General features: G+C 40.2%; 1 protein-coding gene across 2 annotated transcripts in view; it reads left to right on the top strand.

Annotated features, from left to right (window-relative positions):
- The window catches only part of lingo1a (leucine rich repeat and Ig domain containing 1a), a 123,721-nt gene that overhangs the window by 91,665 nt on the left and 17,869 nt on the right, over positions 1-14,187 (top strand). Inside the window, exon 1 of one of the 2 annotated variants that reach the window (XM_086299342.1) lies at positions 5,743-6,260. The exons of the other annotated variant lie outside the window; for it this stretch is intronic. The gene's annotated coding sequence lies outside the window, so the exon portion shown is untranslated. Of the gene's footprint in view, positions 1-5,742; positions 6,261-14,187 lie in introns of those variants that run through there. 2 annotated transcript variants of the gene reach the window in all.

Below are 14,187 nucleotides of genomic sequence, written 5' to 3'. Positions count from 1 at the left end.
AATGTGCAAAGGGTTTCTGCCCAAACCACAGATTCCTGCTATACCCAAGTATTTTTTGCACGGTTGTAAAGTTTTAAAAATAGAAAACAACCAGCAAATGCAGATTTGTAACACAAAGGAAAATAAGCAATACTCCTAAAGATCTTTAAAAAATAAAAACTCCATCTTTCTAACTATTTTTGTATTTCACGGGCGTATCATATACTAATGTGCTATAAAATAAAGCCACTTTGTGAGACTGCTGTTGTATGAATAAATAAACCCAGCTTGTTCCCAAAGTCAAGAGTGCTGCAGCACATTTAAAAACCAGAAAATTCCCTTGGGACCCACCCAATATTACATCTTCACTCGAATCAAAATACAAGATAAAGCACTGCATTTCCTTGAAAATTTCATTTTTTAAAAACATGATCAATTGCTAATACTACTCAGTCAAGCGTTGAGGCCAATGTGTGACCCACCTGCCAACCCAATATCACGACAAAGTGTGTAACAACAGAAACGCCCGTCCACCGTGTCAATTTCACACTTTGGTCTCCAAAACATTGCAGCAAAGGGAGCTATTTTACATGAAAATAATCACAGGAAAGCGTTTAGCAGACATTACTGTCACATTTACACGTAAATACATATTAGCCCCCTAGCTTAATCGATTCTGACAATTAAGGACCCGGAAATATCCTTAGTACGTTTTTTGCTCACCACCGACTTCGTGTCTTAAAATATATTATCTCGCCCTGCTGGTAATGCAACTTCTTCACGCATCTCCATTTCAGATTTTGGAGAGGCAAAGCGTGAAATGGACACAGCGGACCAACATGTCTATTGCACGTTTTGCTCTGATATTAAGTTGACCTGCCACTGCAGTAAATGAGGACCATGAGTAATATAACAAACTAACCTCCTATTATCAGTTTTAATTTACAAACCAACCCTCACAGTCTCTTCCGTTTATCCCAGTCTCTGGGTAGAGGGAAGCTGGAGTCTATCCCAGCTACCATAGGGCAGGAGGTGGGATACACCCTGGACAGATGGCCAGTCTGTCGCACAGCCAACAGTAAATAAACAAATATATTTAGATAAATATATAACTGTACCAAGTTGTAATTTCAACCTGAGTTTTTGTTATTATTCCTGCAGTACCTTGGCAGCCCACCAGGTGAATATACATGTAAATACACAAATCAGCCACAACTTTAAAAACCACCATGGGCGTCCCATGGCTGGCAGGGAAAGCTGGCAGTGGATCATTTTGATCCTGTGGTTTACAAAGTGAGAGTCTGGAGTCTAGATCAATACCATGGGCTCTTTGTCCTGTTTCTTGAGTCTTTTTTGAACAGCTCTTGTGAAATGAGGCAATGTCCAGCTAAGAGAGGCCACTGTCATTGGGGAATGCCATCACCATGTGGGTGTACTTGGTCTGTAGCATCCAGATGCATGAAGGTTTCCCAGCAGACAATTGCGCAGCAGTGAAAGATTCAACTACTTGTTGGCATCTTAATATTTATCTGTTGTTGCTGAATGGATATATGATCACACGCTAAATGGTTAGCTGCAACTCATAATAAGAGTCAATCTGCCTTTTGAAAAAAGAAATACCAAAGGGACCAAAGACTGAAAAACAAACAAAAACAACAAAAATAAAAGGCTGTCGGCAACTGGTGAATTCAGTTTTCACTTGATGTTGAAAACAGTTAAGATTTCATTCCCAAGTTTTCATTTGTCTCCTACTGTGAAGGAAAAAAGATTCTGAACACCAGAATTTAATTTGGCAACATAAATTAAGTCAGAGCGAAAGTTATTCTAGCTTGCAGACACAATTCATGATTCATTCTCAAAAATATATTTCTTTATTTCTGTTGAAATAGTGACTCTTAAAATGATGCCAAAGACTGTATCGGTATCAGAATTCATTGGGGGGCCAGCCTTATCAATAGTTACCCAGCAAGAATGACAACCTTGAAACTACTTATACAAAGCCACTCACCTATCAAGAACGATTGTAGCATAACAAGAAAATGGTTATTTTATCATCTAATCACAGAGTCATTCATCTTGCAGTGTCATGATTATCCACCTGACAGAAACCCCTCACACCAAGTATAAGAGAAGATTAAGGACAAGCATGCGTGCCAGTGTTGAGGAACACAGCTGAACAAATTAATTATTGATGGGATCCTTTCAAAGTCTGTGGCGTCACTAGGTATCCATTGTTACCTCTGTTGTTGTTTGCAGCTCTTAGCAGGGCAGAGAGGATGGAGACGAAGTAGAGAAGAATGATATATATCGCCTCTCTCCTCCCGCCTATGAGGTGCATCATGTCACAGTCAAATGTTCCCTTTTGGAATCTAATTTTCTCTGAGTTTTATTCATCTAATAACACAGTGAGCATGTTTGACTAGTACTGCAAATCTGAGTATAATCGTGCATTTACTTATTAATTTTATTTTACTCATATCGATCAGCTGATGAGTAATATATATTGATGAAACATGTCAAGCACCAGTACACAAAACGTATTACAATTGTTTATTTTTAACTTTATATCTATAGGGAAATATACTGTCAGTTCTAGGGTAGTGATCTGGAAAGAAAAAGCCCCTGTCTAACAGAATGGTTTTATAGCCAGGCAGCGTGGAAATAACTCTAAAATACTGGCAAAATTCCTTCTACTCATTGCAAGGGTACCTTGGCCATGCGTGATCTGCTGCTGAAGACATTGACAAGTAGCTGTGGTGCCAGAATGGCTTAAGTTCCTGTGCAGAGTTGCTTTAGGCATGCAAAAGTGACAGATTTCAAGACTGCTGGACAAATATTTTGTGTGACTTTGTCATAGTGTAAGCAGATAATATAGGGTACATTATAGTTTTTGAAATCGAAGTTAAAATCTAAGTCCTAAAACTCTTCAAAATAGGAATAACTTCATTTTATAGCTTACTTTAAAGACCTTTTGCAGTTAATGTACACAGACGTAAACACCATCAAAATCATATTTCAGTTACAAAATATTCTATTTTTTACTGTAATTACACCTCAGCTAATCACAAAAAAAATAAGTTAGTGCCTTCCTAGTATGTTCATCAGTGATACGAAACCAACCAAATCATTTAACACCAGCATCCAGTACTCAAAGATAACAGGTAGTTCAAGAGATCGTTTGTAAGAATGGAACATGATTTTCTGTGATACAGAAATTAATTAATCTATTTGGTCTCATTTATTTGCCAAGACTCATTATGGCAGAACAGAATCCCAGCAATGATAGACGCTGGTGCTGGTGAAGATGGGGACTTGGATGGGTTCTGATTGAGCAGGGTGAGGCAGAGATGGGGAGGAGGTGGCTGTACAAATGACAGACTGGAAGACAGAAGAGCACTGAGATTTAAAGCACATGGGTTGGAGCTGATTGGCTCACTGAAGGTGGGCAAGAGAATGATTGGTCTTGAGTAATGATGTCAGCATTGACTTTGACAGCGTGGGAAGTGCAGTAAAGAATAGACTAGCAGGTGGACATCAAGGAAGTGGCTAAATGGGTGGTTACAGATCTTCTATACTGAACGCATGAATAAGTTTCATCATGAGCACAAAATTGAGAAAAACTAGAAAATTGAGAAAATTGCTGAAAAATCTAAATTTCAACAATTTATTTTTGCCATGCTAACAAACATGCTAATGTTCAACTTTATGGCCACTCGAGGTTAGACAAGATTAATGTGACTCTATTTCTGAAAATGAATTAAACACTCATAATTGTGTTTGTATTATATGCACATAAATATGTGTGTGTTTTTCCTGAAACAATGTAAAATCCATTGTTTTGGTTTTTGGTTTACATTTAAGACCATTCATTAACTCATGGGCACAGTGCTTTGCAAGTTTTCACCAATCAGTGAGTTAAGGTCCTATTGTTTATGACATTGATAAAAGTTTTTAATGATATATATATAATTTTTTTAAATGGGTCATTGGTAAGGGTTACACCTAACAGCAAAGTAAGGATTCATAAATGGAACATGTCATGGCAGACAGTGCAAGCACCATGTAAACTTACAGATGTCTATGGTGAATAAGTCCGATTTTGCAGTCGAACATAGAAACATACCAAATGTTTAAACTGAGATATTTCGTTATTTTGTGAAAATTTTTAGCTCATTTTAAATTTCATGACAGCAATAGAAAAAAAAGTTGACACAGGGCTTACTACTGTAGCATCCCCTCTTTTTGTAATGACACACTCTAAACATCTGGGAACTGAGGAGACCAACTGCTGGAGTTTTGGTAGAGGAATGTTGTCCCAGTCTTCTCTTATATAGGATTCTAGGTGTTCAGCAGTGTGTTTCCTTTTCATATCTTTCATTTCATGTGCAAAATATTTTCAGTTGGTGAATAGCCTGGACTGCAGGCAGACCAGCTAAAGCCATGAAGTTGTAATAGCTGCAGTATGTGGTTTAGCAACGTCTTACTGAATGCAAGACCATCCATGAAAAGTACATCATCTAAAAGGGAGCATAAGTTGCTCTGGATCATGTTAGCATATGTTTTTTTTGTATGATAGATTTCTTATCCTGGATCCTGGACAGTGTTTACAGACAGTGACTTCTGGAAGTGTTCCCCAGTCAAAGCAATGGTTTCCATGTCAGAATCATGCCTGTATTTAATGCAGTGCTACCAGAGGGTCTGAAACCCATGAGTGTCCAGTATTGGGGTTTTTTGGCCTTGTCCTTTGCACACAGCGATTCTCCTGATTTTTTTGATATTGTGTTACTGCAGAGAATGAAATATTCAGAGTCTTAGCAATTTCATTATGAGGAAGGTTACTCTGAAATGGCTCAGCTATTTGTAGATGCAGTTTTTTTTTTCCAGATTAATAAGCCTCTGCCCATCTTTCCTTCTGAGAAACTCTCTAAGTTGCTCTTCCTTCCTTCTACCACTTCCTTTTCCAGCCTTTTGTTGCTCTGTCCCACTTTTTTACTCAGAAAGTGTGGCGACATCAAATTCATAAATACCTATTTTTCAGTGACACAGTAAAAAGTCTCAGTTTAAATATCTATTTTTTCTATGTTTTGTTGTGAAAAATGTGATTACAAGAAATCACTGCGTTTTTACACAGCAACCCTTTTTTTGATTGGGGTTGTAATTTTATTTTCCAGTTTTAAATCACCTACCATCTCTAAGTGATTGTCCATAGACTCCGTTTAAAAATCACAGGAGGTAAAATATCAGGTATGTATTAGGGAGCATACTGCACAGACTGCCTCATGGAAGAAGCAGTGTGTTGTGAATGCCTGTGTATGTTTGACTGCAGTACCCGAAGCCCACAGTGCCATCAGGCCTTTAAAAAGGGAACTGCTACTTTCTCATAGACTCCCTTCCTTCCTCGTCTCACGTTCCCTTTTGGTTTCCACTTCTTTCTCAGACACATATGTAATTATATATAACCGTATTTTCCATGACGTTTCGGTGAAGCATTTGCACGTTACAAAGGTGTCGCGGACAAATTAGGTTCAGTTTACCCTCAGAATATATTGCTGCTTTATGTCCCATGTGCCCGTGTGCGTCAACGTTTCTGTGCGCGCCAGAGGAGAGGCTGAAATCTGGAAAGACATATCTGGACATATAAGGAAGGTTAACAAAACGCGTGGGGTCTAAATGAATATACCACTAAATGGACGAATTGCGTATGTGACGTGATAGAACACGGCACACACGCCCAGGCAAACACACAGCTTTACCACACACACTTGAGTAGGACACCGGGCAGAGTGCGTTCCGCTGATCATCTCCGTCCCTCCCTCCAGCAATCGGATTGCCTGTGCCACTGACGACAGCCAGTCACACAGTACCGAGAGTGTGCTGTGGAGAGACTGCATCAGGGAGCTGTGCGCTTGGATCGGGAGCAGTGCGTGGGAGTTGTTCTCTACCTTCCATTTGCATTCCTCCTTTATTCTCATCGGACGAGTTCGGGCTCACAAGGAGCCCCATTACCAAGGGAGGATCGCGCTGTATGTGCGCGTTTGTGTGGGTTATCTGTTTTAACTACTGCTATCGTCTCAGAACTGCAGCAGTGCCGTTTTGGAGAAAGTCGTTGGAAATCAGCAGGAAACGGCTGCCTGGTGTCTGTTCTCCCTTGTCATCTTTTAAAGCTATCTATCAAGGAGATGGACTTGAGATAGTGCGTCTCAGTTTAAGTGTTGGTGGCTGGGAGTTGCCGTCGGGAAGAAATGCGAAAGGATGCTTGGAAGCAGTGAGGGCTACAGCAGGTGAGTATTTGGTTAATAAAGCCAGTGAAATAAAATAAAATAATTTAGGAAAAACTGTTTTTAAAATCAATCAATCAATAAATAAATAAAATAATGCAGATACATTTCGGTTTCCGTGCTTATGTCACTGCGGTTTAATGTGGGGTGAGGCCAAGATTTTAGAGAGGTGGATAGTATGCAGCCAAACCCTGGTCTCCCCCTGGCTACTTTGAAGAAAACATCCATCAAATATGTGAATTCTAGTGCGCTAGTGGCGACATCAGTTCATAAGAGAGGTTTATTTGTAACTCCAAGGAGCGCTTTCCGATGTCAAATCAACAATATACATATACACATATATTCCTGCAAGTCCCAAATGATAAGGACAGAATTTGTTGACAGGACAGAAAAGCAAACGGGGACTTGAGTGTGATTAGGCGCGTCCTCTGCAGGTATCAGAACATCCAATAAAGACACATTCCAAATTCATTTAGAGTTTTGTTATCGGTGCACATTTTAAATCTGCTTTTCTGCTCATTTCTGCGTGTGCGTGTGCTCGTCGGAGAGGACGAAAGCTTAAAGCATTAATCAAATTTAATTGTCCCGCGAATGTGTGCGTGTGTGTGTGTTTGTGTTCGTGAGAGAGAGAGGCAGAACATGGACTGTGTCTGTGTGTGTGTGTAGGGAGGTGAGTGAATTGCAAAATGTTATCTTCATCTAGCCTTTATTTGACCACGTATAGGCTCTGCTGAGATAACATTTGTCATTGTGTTGAAGTGTGAGGCAGTCGTGATCCTCCCTCCTATGCCATTTTATTCATCTGCAAAGATGGCTATCTGTTAAATGGGCAGCGTATAAAAAGCAAGCAGGCTTCTGCAGCGGTGTGGTGGTGCATTTGTTTTTTTCTTTTTTGTGAAACGACTTGGGACTCTTTGTTTTCAACTAGACTACAGACGTGGGATCTATATATAGCACCAATTGCGACGAAGCAGTCCACAAGATGAAACTTGTGCGTTTATGGTGCCACACTCCATCTGTTGTTTGTTATTAGAGGCTGCATTTTTAGGGAATGTGACAGCGGCCCCTGAATGTCTTCCCGCTTTATTGTGCAGGACAGCCTATTATAATGTGTGTACTGTTATATGCATATAATTCTCACAAAAGCTGTTGAGGCAGAGCATCAGAAGACTCTGTGATGCTGTGCCTGCAGACATTCATAAAGTGCTGTAGCTCTATTGGTTATAAATAGCCGGAAGGAGCGGACAGCCAGCTCGAACAGGAGCAGCCTCCAGTCGTTCCATCAGCAGCAACAGCAGCAGCACAGCTTCTCTGGCATTATCTGGGCGCACAATCTAACGTGATAGATAGGGGGTACACTGAGATATCACACAGCCACAAGGGTGTGGCACCTGTATGTGTGTGGGTGAGTGGGGGGCTTTGGTTGGATGGTCCGATGTGCTCTCCCTATCAAGGTACCTTTGTTTGCTTCTTGGACTCAGTAATGACTTTAGAGTGACCCCATTACAGTAAGTGTTTTTCTGTTTTTTTTTTTAATCCTGCCCTGTGGTTGTTAATTTCATCCCCAGGCTTAAAGCCCTATTTCTGTCATGTTTTACTGTTTTTTGTTTTCATTGATGATTGGCACACTGCTGACTCAATCATAGCTGCTTTGCAGCAGTTAAGAGGCTCCTGAAGTGTGTGATCCGCTTTGTCCAGACGCCCCGGCTGCCTTCATTAAACAAATGTGCAGCCACTGACCTTGACTATCTACATTTTTTCAGTAGGATTAACCTCTTTGCCCTACAGTACAGTAGGCTACGACACACATGTAGAAAACGCTCCTCTCCATTCTGGCCTACAAATTCATGCTGCTGTTGGCATGCAGTATTGAATTACAACGTGCTGATCAATGTTTGCAATAAGCTAAATCTCTACATAGCGGGCAGTATAATACAGAGTATCAGATATCACAGGAAAATCTTGATCCTCGTAACACCATTATATTTCAGTGAAGAATGGTTATGTCTTAGTAGCCCATGCTTGAAATGTAACCAGATATAGACAGAGAATGGAACAGTAAACTAATGAGATCAGACTGAAATATGTGTGCAGCATTATTCATTCATGGTAGAGATCAGCCTCATCATAGACAGCAGACTGGGACAGAGAAGCAGTCAAGACAAAGTGGGTGGTGATGGTGTGGACCATGATGTTAGTGTATGATGACTGATCACAGGCTTGCTTTCTCACAACACACTAAGTGACCAATAGTGAGTGGATTTATGATGTGTTAACATGTATCCTGGAGACACTCATCCTGGGTGTAAAGCTAACACCTACTGCATTGACAAGGTGTTTATTAGCTCCCAGTTGTGAGGCCATGGTGCCCACATAATGCTAGGATGGCAGCGCTGAGACTTTTCACATGAGACTGCAATTACGTTGTTTTTATAAGCCCCCGGCTGTCGTTCCACTTTTTGCCCGAGGCTGGGTGGTGTGGTTATAAAAGATCTGTAGTGGGATCATAGTGGCTATTTGATGGGAGGAGGAAGCATCTTGTCCTTGGCTGATATCTTTAGAAGTGGGTAAGGAGAAGGAACAGCTATATGTGCTGTCAAAAACTCATGAGCATTTTTATTCTCGCTTTTGTAGTTCCAGCAGTGCAATCACTTTCATGTAAGTATTTCCATCAATTGGGAAAGTGTCCCAGACAGCATAGCAGAGGTGCTGGAAACAGCTCCTCAACAGTGTCAACAGCAATCTATTTCTTTTCTTTCCCATAAGGCTAACCTGCCCAAGTCAAACGCAACTTATGAAATGCAGTGTAATTTTTTTTATAATGTAGCAGCTGTCTGCCATGTAGGGGCTGTGTCTCATTGCAGATTTAAACTACTTTTATGTGTTACACTCTGTGTTTGTGTTTCTTTGCAGTTGTGCACATATTATATATTTACTGGTCTTGTGGTGGTGCAGTGTCAGGGTTTGTTAAAAAACTCCAAAAAGATAAAGAAGCACATGTTTAATGTGTTACGTTACTATAAAAAACGTTCTTTAGAATATCTGTTAATTTATTCTGAATTTCTACAATTCTTACTGTAAATGATTCGCTGTTTAAAGATATTTGAGGATATGTGGCCCTTGCTGTGCCCTCAACTTTACCACGATAGGGCGATTGTTATGCCTTTTGGTCAAAGGTCAGTAGTTAGTGCATAGTCTGATTAAGTTACATAAGCAAAGTGATAAATAAGTTCAAAGTTAAGAAATATTCTAAGTAATTCATGCTAACAACAGTTAAAATGTATGGATTCGAAATTTGCTCAGAGTGAGACATCGGTATCACAAGCGATCTTCGTATTGTATGTGCGGAAAGGGGAGCGAGGGAGCGCTCGGTTCATTCGCATATCTTTGACGTGTTTTCTCCGTATTAAAAGAGTGAACGAGTTCATGTACACGCTTGTACCTTGGGAAACGTTCGTCTTTGTGAATATTAATGTGTTAAGAAACAACTTTTATATGTGTTTACCTGGAGTGAACTGCGATGCTAATGTAACGCACGTGTTAAGCTAGGCTAATCTTTAAGTTTGTCATTAGGATGTGTATTAGCTAGCAATTTATTTTCACTTTCTGTGTATTTCAGTTACAAATAAGAAATAGCAAGGAGAAGCCTTGAGAGAGATAAGGCTTTAAAGGATCTTCATTAAAAGCAAGAAAAGCAAGCCTTGTGTGGAAGATCTCGTCTATTTTGTTCGCTAGCTGTCTAGCTTCACATGGTCACGTGTGGTGAGGGCAGCATAGCGATCGTGGCTCAAGAGTTGGGAGTTTGCCTTGTAATCGGAAGGTTGCCGGTTTGAGTCCAGGCTTGGCCAGTCTCGGTAGTTGTGTCCTTGGGCAAGACACTTCACCCGTTGCTTACTGGAGGTGGTCGGAGGGCCCGGTGGTGCCACTGTCGGGCCAGCCGCGCCTCTGTCAGTGCACCCCAGGGTGGCTGTAGCTACAATGTAGCTTGCCATCACCAGTGTGTGAATGGGTGGATGACTGGTTGTGTAAAGCGCTTTGGGGTCCTTAGGGACTAGTAAAGCGCTATACAAATACAGGCCATTTACCATTTTAGTGAAAATGGCTTTCACTGTGTCGCATCTGATTTCACATTTGTAATTCTAATTGCATTGCCCTTAATCCTGCGATGGTAGAAACATTAACGTGATTATTGTGCACACTAATCCAGAATTTACACCAGAATGGAAACCATTTATTTGTCACATCACAGATACCTGTCACAAAGCTGCAACTACCATACACTTAATATGCAGAAATGCACGGGTTTCAAGTCTTGATGTGTGAATTCTAACAGACAATATTCACATCCTGCTGTGACTTGGCTTTTACATTAATATTTAACTGCATGACATATCTTTCATGGCTCATTGCAATCAAAAGCAGGAAACTAAAGAGAAAATTAATGCAAATAAGCAGCCAATGGATGCTTTAAAACTCGGATAAGCAACATATTTTTGTCGTCTGAGAAAAAACACCCCCAAAAAATTGGATATTGCATTTTGTTTGCATACTGTATTTCAAGTGACCCGAGAGGGAATGCAGGGGTGTGGTTTGTGCAGTTCTACATACAGTAAAGTAGCATAAAAGCAAAGTATCTGAAAAGACTGGGGTTTTAATTTTTTTTTAAGTCTGAAGTCAGGATTTACTTATTTCCAGAGTGCATGAAGCACATGTTTGTGCCCGTGTTAGTCAGGTGGGAGAGGTTTAGAATGGAGGGGGGCAGATACCTATCAAATTCAGGCTGTTTTAGATTTCTGCCCACTGCTTACTCCTTAGATGTCCTTAAAATGTCATTGTAGTGTACAGTCTTGTTAGAGGCATGTCAGAGGCATGTGTAAATGTCATGCATTTACATTAGCCTGTGGGGTTCATTAACATTTAAAGAATTCGCGTTTGAAAAAAAAAATCAGACAAGTGCAGCTAATTCTGATCTACTTCACAGCGGTGTGAAAAATGGCTTTAGGGAAATTCTCCAAAGGGGCTTTCAGAGAACCATTTTGTGCTTGTGTGCGAGATCAAGGTCTTCACAAAGAGGTGGGATTTTGAATGGCAACAAGCAGTCAAAATTGATTGCATGCCTACCATCAACTTTTATTAAAAATTTGGATTTCAATAACAATTTAGCCTTTATTGATGCCAGATGAAGCTACTGGTCAAAGGTTTGTATTTGCTAAGGATTTTTACCAACCCTGTGGAGTGGAGTCATGAATGATGAAAGAGTAATGAAACTCTGTTGCCAAGAAGGCTTAAACACTCACCTCTTGGATGACTGCGTGTAAATGCCACTCTCCTAAACTGTTAGTGGGCTCTAAATTATGTTGACTGAGTGAGCTGATGGCCTAAGACTGACAGCTTCAGATGGGACTTTGGGGTGAAAACACCCGATCAGAAGTCAGTCAAGGTAGCCTCAGCCATTGAAAACGTACTCCATAGTTTCACTTATTTACAGCTTATAGTCATATGGCAAACAGGTGATCTAGTGTATAGCTACGCTGCGCACTATATATACTTTTATGGAGAATAATGGTTACATTTTAGGTGTATCAGCAGGCCACAAAACACACTGAACCGGGATCATCGAAAATGTGATGTTTTTGACATGTAAATTCCCTGTCCGTCGTTTAAGCCGTCTTCCCTTCTTTTCCAGTTGTAGACAATGGATATTATTGACCCATTTGATAATGTCACATGCATTCATGGCTGGAGTTTGAATAAATGGTGTAGCAGCGCTGATGATTACTATTGTGAGGCAAAATTACAATATGTTGCATCTTTCTATTCAAAGCAGCAATTCAAACAGTGCTATTTGGTGGCAATTTGAAACACAATTGTGATACAACAGCAGCTCCACTTTCACAGCCTCACTTGAATGGAGCATATGATATTTTTCATAAGTGGGAACAAGATTTGTGTTTGTGCCCCACCTCCTTGATGTAATGGCTGTTAAAATAGCCCATTGAGATTCAGAGTTCAGAGTCCGGTGTTTAGGTGCAGTGCTAGTACTCTCGACTCTCTTCCCTCTGTCTAGTAGGCTGACTGAGGAAGTACTTAGAAACAGAGTTGTCATTTGCACCCAACCTGCTACATGTCTCCTGTGATTTCAAATTGATGTAGTAGCGTAAAAGTCACGTCTTCAAAAAAAGAATATTTTGGCTAGTGCTGAGCTCATTTAAACAACAATACAGATCTTCTTTTACATTATGGTTGGGCAAATGGTAATCAGTGATTGGCAGAGTTCATTGTTGGTTTTTTAAGGATGTTTTTTAAGGATTGTTTTGTGTGTAGTTTTTAGCTGAAAAACTGGATTTAACTCAAAGCATAATTGCAGTATAGCAACATGTGGTGGTGGTGCCTCCTTCCTTTTTGTTGTGAAGTGTTGAGAGTTGTACACAAACACTGATTCACCAGGTTTGACTGACAGATGTAGTGCCATGCAGACCCTGGTATTGTATGACAGAGTACATGTGTATGAGTTCATAAACTATGCCAGAGCTTGTGCTAAGAAAGAGCCATGTGCTGTTATCTTTTTACCAACAATATTGTGTAGTAAAGGTTTTCCCTTTATCTGATAATTGAAGCCTTTAAACTGTCGGTATTGTGCATTTTGACATGGAAATAGAGTAGATACAATACAATCTAATAGGTTAGTTCTGGTTAACTGGTTGTTGAACTGGCTGGTTGGAAAATGTTGCCATATTTTTCAAAGCTACTTTACATTGAGATAGTGAGCTCTGAATAAGGTGTTTCTGATTTTGCATTGTTTTTCTTTGTATTTGATGGGCCTTGACAAGTTAAAATCGCCATTAAAAGCCACTAATCCCATTAGGATTCATTAAGAAAGTGACACCTTAGTGCCAAAGTATAGAGAGGTTATCCTCCATGACACATGGATTAAAGTGACTCAAGATAATTCAAGTATTTTAATGTGCTTCAAGTCCATTATCCCTCCCTTTCGTGAGATCAGTGAAGCTGCTTTTTATCCATTGACAGTCTGTTCCCATTCATCATGTGATTCAAGAAAACAGGGGCCTTGCTTTGAGGTATAAGGGGGAGCAGCTTTTAGTTCCCTAAAAGCTCCCCTCGTTCATCTCTTTGGTGCTCTACCTCCATCTTACTCTTTCAGTTTAACTTCCCTAAAAGCTCTCTCAGTCTGGTTTGTCTCTCCGTTTCCCTTCCTCACTACGACTTTCTTTTACCCTCTGGCTGTTAACAGAGAGCGAGAGAGAGAGAGAATAACCGAACAATGTAACAACGAACTGCTAATATTGTTGAAGGAGGATAGGGAAAGTGCAGGGAGGAAACAAGAGGTCAGATTTCAGGTTATCGACCAGACTGAGTGGCATGAAGAGATGTTGTTTTGCTAGACACGAAGAGGCAGTAATAATCCCACCTACAGTTAGACTCCTGCACGGTGCTGTCTCGCATCTCGTAGAAATTCTGAGACTTTGCATTCACGTTTAAATCTTTTTCAATCAGACCCCGAAGTCAGTTGACATGTAGGATACTGAAAGTCTATCTTTAGCAGGAAAAACGCATATAAATGTTGCAGTTTGGCATTTTAACACCGTATTCTGATGTGACAGACAGTTCAGCAGCTGTTTCCTTTTAGTCCTTTAAGCCTAAACATGCCGGAAGTCTAAAAATGATACAAGAGAGAAATCCAGGATTTTCAAGGTGGACTTGTTTTATTTTTAATTCTTTTTCCCTAGACATCATTATTATTTTCTTTAAATAAAGACACTCTCACAAGCTTTATGGTTTTGATAATATTTTACATCTGGAGCATGTATTTTAATTCCAGTTTCTGCCATTCTTCAAAACTGAGGGAGAGAAGAAAGGTCAGTTTAACTGGCAAAATGGTGACGGTAGCATGCGGGTGGATGGGGAGGGT

This window comes from Aulonocara sp. 'chitande type north' Nkhata Bay, linkage group LG7 (assembly GCF_057382095.1).
Source record: "Aulonocara sp. 'chitande type north' Nkhata Bay isolate Kocher_YH1m ecotype deep benthic linkage group LG7, A_spYH_male_GT1.1, whole genome shotgun sequence".
Classification (NCBI taxonomy): Eukaryota; Metazoa; Chordata; class Actinopteri; order Cichliformes; family Cichlidae; genus Aulonocara; species Aulonocara sp. 'chitande type north' Nkhata Bay.
The sequence above is the reverse complement of the archived record's forward strand: the minus strand, read 5'-3'. Positions and strand labels throughout refer to the sequence as shown.